We start from the raw sequence: 6,445 nt of genomic DNA, 5'->3' as shown, positions 1-6,445 counted from the left end.
GGAGGAAGTTTGTCTCACTATCACTCTCAGACACACCTAACACCCCCAACTTCTGCTAAGGCCTGAGATATTTCTGGTAATCTGTGGTGGCGCTTGTTGCAATGTTATTTTGTTTGTGATTCCTTGTTTGTGGCCTATCAAAGCCTCTTGAATTTGGAACTGCTTTGTTTGGGCTGCAACTTTTATTAATTTAATCTCTAACCATGGTTTTATTCCACAAATTCAATAAATAAATACCAAATAGAAACTTTTAAACAGGAAAACCCTTGAATTAGCAATGAATGCAAAAGATCCTGAAATCTTGTTTTAGCATTCATCCAATGAAAAGTATCCTCAAAACATTGCCCCCTGCTGGTGGTTGAGAAACAGGAAGAGCAGTGAAGCGCTGACACAAGTAACTTGGTAATGGCCTACTTTGAGCAAAATCATCTGTCTTCTACTCACATATACACCTACGGGCATTTGTTCAGTATATTGGTTTTGTATTTTGACATAATTTCAAGAAATATTTCAAGTGAATGTGCATATTTCCTGGTGTGTTAATGAATTAGTTCACTTCTAGAATGAAAATGTCCTGATAATTTACTCACCCCCATGTCATCCAAGATGTTCATGTCTTTCTTTCATCAGTTTTTTGAGCAAAACATTCCAGGATTTTTCTCTATATAGTGGACTTCAATGGGGATCAACAGGATGAGGGTCCAAATCTAAGTTTCAGCGCAGCTTCAAAGGGCTCTACATGATCCCAGACGAGGAATAAGCATCTTATCTAGCAAAAAAATCGTTCATTTCCTAAAATAAAAAAATTACAGTGCCTTGCGAAGTAGATTGCATAAGTATTCATATTCTTAACGCAGTACTTAGTTGAAGCACCTTTTACAGCCGCAAGTCTTTTTAGGTATGATACGACAAAGCTTTGCACATCAGCAGTAATCTGCCATTCTTCTCCTCACTTCTTCACCTTTCAAGCTCTGTCAGCTTGGATGGGGTCTGGCAGACATGTTCAGGTTTCCCCAGAAATGTTTGATTGGGTTCAAGCCCAGGCTATGGCTGGGCCGCTCAAGGACATTCACATAGTTGTCCAAGTTGTCCAAGTAGTTCAACTATTCACATAGTTGTCTTGTTCCAAGCGGGTTTTCATATATCTTCACTGAGGAGAGGTTTCAGTTTGGCCACACCGCTATAAAGACTGGTAGAGTGTTGCAGTGATGTTTGTCCTTCTGTAAGTTTCTTCCATCTGCATATTTGATATTGGAGCTCAACTAGAGTAACCATCAGCTTCTTGGTCACCAGTCTAACCAAAGCCCTTCTCCATCAGTTGCTCAGTTTGGCCAGGAGGTCAGCTCTAGGAAGAGTCCTAGTTGTTCCAAACATCTTCTGCGAACCTTCAATGCACCTGATTTTTTTCTGAACTCTTCCCAGATGTGTGGATTGATGCAGCCCTGTTTCTGAGCTTTACAGGAAGTTTTTTTTTTTTTACCTCAGGGCTCGGTTTTTGGTCTGATATGCATTTTCAGCTGTTAGACCTTTTAATATGTGTGTGCTTTTCCAAATTATACCCATTCAACTGAATTTGCCACAGGTTAACTTCACTTGAAGTGTAGTAACATCTACAAGCAATACGAATGCTCCTGAGCTAAAAAGGGTATGAATACTTTTGCAATGGAATCATTTCAGTTTTTTATTTCTAATAACTTTGCAAAGTTATTACAAACCTGTTTTTACTTCATCATTATGGTGTATAGAGTGTATATTGATGTGAGTTATTTAAAGCAATTTAGCATAAGTACTGCAACATGACAAAACGTGAAAAAAAGAAGGGGTTTGAATACTTTCACAAGGCACTGTGTTTACTTTTTAGAAACCTTTGAAGCTGCGCTGAAACTGCAATTCAACCCGTTAATCCACTATAACTATATTTAGAAAAATCTTGTTTTCCTCAAAAACCTTAATTTCTTTTTGACTGAAGAATGAAAGACATAAACATCTTGAATGACATGGGGTGAGTAAATTATAAGGAATTTTTTATTCTGGCAGTGAACTAATTCTTTAACGCTAAAGATGCTCTTCACGAACTGTGAACTTACAGCTCTATCAGCAAAAAACAAACCAGCAACCCTAACAGTGTTTTCATTACAGCTGGTGATTTCAACCATGCAAACCTAAAGTCTGTTCTGCTGAATTTCTACCAACTTGTGAACTTCACAATAAAGGGAAACAACACATTGGACCAGTGTGAAACAACACGGTCCAACGTGAAATAGCACATTCAACCACTTCTCAAACTTGCCGAACTGGTCAAAAAGCAGATCACAGTATGGCCAGATGATCTCCACACCCCAGGACTGCTTTAAGGACACAGACTTTAACATGTTCAAAATGGCAGCCCCATGCAACAATCACACAGAATACACTGATACAGTGACTGCCTATATCAAAAAGTTCACCACACGTGCCAAACTGGAAACCATGGCTGACAAAAAACCAGAGACCCGAGACGACGCATTCAGATCAGGAGATAAAGCAGCCCACCATCCTGTCATGAGGCATCAAAAAAGCAAAACAGCTGTGGAGAGACCATCACTGACTACAAGCCCATGCCACAGGCCTGTGATGATGACCCGTCCCTCTCAAATGCACTCAACCAGTTCTTCTCACGGTTTGTGATGTAGAATAACACATGTGCACAAAAACTAGCCACACCTCCCAACCACCAGCTGTTCTGTCCGACTCTAGTCGACATAAAAAGGCCCTATCTAAGTTTAACCCACACACTGCGGTTTCTGAAAGCGTACCTGGACATGTACTGAGAGACTAAACAGTTGACCTCGCTAAGCACCGCTGAGCCAGCTAGTCATCCTTTAATACACATACACATTAGTTATTTTCTATAATGTTTTTTCAAATAAATTTTTAAATAGACTTTTTATAGTAAAAGTATACAGTACATAGAAACACACACCTTGCTCTCTGAGATATTCACACGTATTCTCTGAATATCTCTGGCACAACTTCATGGGACTGTGTGGAAAGCACCTGCAGAACGGGTCCTGTGCTGCAGTCCAACACAAATACACATTACTGAACTCTGAAACACGTAAATAATCCAAATTACAATCGGCCATATTGGTCGTCAGTCGGTCACATTGGCGGCACTGAACGTAAACAATGCCACTGAACCGAACAAAACTTTTTGTTGATTATTGCTGCTAAAAATGGTCAATTATTGTCATGTTTTAGGCTGCACTAATCGGTTGGACCAGGGAAAACACTATAGACTGCCAAAAGTTATAAAAAATCAGGAGAAGAGTGCAAAAATTTGCAAGAATCTTGACAACATTCATGTTTGTTCTTATCATTTCCCGTCAGGTAGGTAAAATATTACGCTTATACTGCTGGTATGTATCTTTACCACCTATTAACTTAAGTTCAGTGTTTCCCCTACCATTATATCCCCTACCTTAACTGATCTCTCACTTAATTCGGATTGCGATATGCACTAGTGTTCGAATACTGAAACGCAAAGAGACGGTTTAAATATGAATCCTGCATGTTCTGTTTTCCTCTGTATGTATGAATGGCAGAGACACGGTTTTGTTTACAACATAAATACTGAAGCACGCCTGACGCTCGTGGTGATTTTCGGCCTCTGCGTTTCACTATATGACAACATGAACACTTAAACTTAATCTTGCTGTGAGAATCAAAATAAAAGTACAGTTTAACATGTAACATAAATATATAAGTCTTGTATTAGTTTTTTGTGCAGTAAAATGTAGGTCTTTATATATTCTTATTTCTGCCAAATTTAAATGAAACAATTAAATCATAAAAATAAATATCACTACAAGATTAACCACTTAACTGTAGAAAAAAATCTACAATTATTACTAAAACTTTTTAAACTGAATATTCACACAATGTTCATTCCATGTTTTAGCAGTAAACCTCTGTTTGTTTGGCAAAAAAAAAAAAAAGGGTTTAATTTTCATTTGATTAAAAAAAAAAAAAGTTTTCCTTCAGATTGTAGGGCCCTATTGTTTAAAATGTTGAAACTGAGAATTCTGGGACTTTTTTTTTCACCGAAATAAATGTTTTCGTTATTACACAGCTGTAAACCTAGGGGAAACACTGTTAGTTTGTCAAAATATTGCACCCTTTCATGATTACTAAGTCATTCTTTGTATGATTTAGCAGCTTCCACATGTTTCCGTGGTTTAGACAGCATAAATTATCAGAACAACATATTCAGTAGTACATTAACCGTGCAATCCCTGCTGTTGTTCACATCAGAGTATCGCCAGTATGGCTGCGCTTCCGGGTAATCGTGAAGCAAGTGCAAACCCCTCTATTAGCATTGCAATATAAATACATTATCCATATGAAAATACCTGAGATGGCTCAAAGAACACAGATAAACCATATACTGTTATAATCATGTGCTGATTCTCATCATGTTTCATCGTACAAAACATTTCTTACTGTATTAGCTACAGCGACAACTGGATACCTTTGTCCATATAAGAGATTCCTGGGAAGTTATTTGTATCATTACTCCTATGAATCTCGTTTGTGGAGTTTCTGGATGAGGATGCCCACCGGTGTCGAGAATTAATTAAACAAAAACATGTGAGAGTTTAGCGTTCTGTACATGGCGCTGAATTATGATGTCTCATATTAGAGTATGTAAACTATTATTTTTTTAAATATCGCCAATACCGGTATATTGCGACACCCATAAAATAATAACGACATTTTATTATTTCAATATCAGGATTATCATCGATATCGGTATATCGCGACAACTCTAGGGTCAATAGGAAGAAAATATTAATACTTTCATTCAGGAAAGATGCATTAAAATGATCAGATATTGACAATGTTACAAAAGTTTTCTATTTCACATAAATGCTGTTCTTTTGAACTTTTTATTCATAAAAAAAAAAAAATCGCAGTTTTCATAAAAATATTAAACAACACTGTTTTTTAACATTGATAATGACAAGAAGGTGAGAATCTCTAGTGACTTCTTTTAGAAATCTTATTGTACATTAGCAGTAGCCTCTACTCTTGCCTTTTTGTTTAAATTTAAAGTGACACAGGTAAAACATTTCAAGCTGCAGTCGACGATCAGTTTTTTGTCTCAATACAACATACCATTAATTGAAAACTGAATTATAGAATATACACATTTTGTTTGCATCATGGTAGCATCTGTTGTGCTTCACAGCACTGGTACTATAAGCAGTGACAATAATTAGCAACTGCGTAACATCCTATAATAAACTACAAGCAGTTTGTTCCGACTCTGAATCTTTTTAGATATCCTCTAAAGCTTTTAAGCTCAGTTTAACCACCAGTGAAGTCACATCATCATCTATCTTCAGCATGCAGGAAAATGGTTTGCAGGCCTCTGCCAGCATCATCATGTTTGTCTTGTGGCTACACAGCTGTGATATAATTAAACCTGGAAGACAGATATAGATGTTGATATGCTTGACAAAATGGACAAATTAAATGGCACGTCATTCAGTATCACTACAGAAATGACATGCAGCCTCTAATGAACCTGCTGAAAATAAAGAGGCACATTTCTATTAGTGAAAAATGTCTTAACCATTCTTTATTTGTAAGGCACAGTTGTTGAAATACAGTCACAGCTACATACATAGTGATAGTACGACATTGTGACTAATCAGCGCAATGACAAAAATTCATATCAAGCACATTTAAAGCCTGCTCGGCCGTCCTGTGTCAAAAAAAAAGCAAAGAAGTCAAAACCAAAAAACGTGAATGTTGTCGTGTGGAATGTGTGAAGACCTTTAATTGCTGTCCTGATGATATGATAGAAGAACCACATAGTGAGGCGTGTGCGGTTGTTGGCTTTGATGAAGGGAAGAAAGAGCCACCAGAAGAGGGTAAAGATATCAAAGCCTAAAAATAACCTCCTTCAAGTTAAAATAACATGCTTCACGCCTTAAATGCCTTCCTGTCTCTTTTACTATAGTTAAGAATGACCGTTCATGTCTGGAATGTGAACACTGCAAAAAATATTAGTTACGTGTGATTAATTCAGTTTTTTTTTCAGATTTATTAATCAAACTGCTCTAAAAACACCAGGGGACGGATTCACAAAACATCCTTAAGATACAATTTTTCATAACTGCTATTTTCTTTTCTTACGACTGTTCTAAAAGCAAAATTTACAAGAATAGTGCACCCAAAAATTTTAATTTGTTCACCTTGTACTCACCCTCAGGCCATCCAAAATGTAGATGAGTTTGTTTCTTCATTGCAACAGATTTGGAGAAATGTAACATTATATTACTTGCTCACCAATGGTTCATCTGCAGTGAATGGGTGCCGTCAGAATAAGAGTCCAAACAGCTGATAAAAACATCACAATAATCCACAACTAATCCAAATGACTCCAGTCCAAAAATGT

This window comes from Labeo rohita, chromosome 3 (genome assembly GCF_022985175.1).
Source record: "Labeo rohita strain BAU-BD-2019 chromosome 3, IGBB_LRoh.1.0, whole genome shotgun sequence".
NCBI classification, from domain to species: domain Eukaryota; kingdom Metazoa; phylum Chordata; class Actinopteri; order Cypriniformes; family Cyprinidae; genus Labeo; species Labeo rohita.
The sequence above is the reverse complement of the archived record's forward strand: the minus strand, read 5'-3'. Positions refer to the sequence as shown.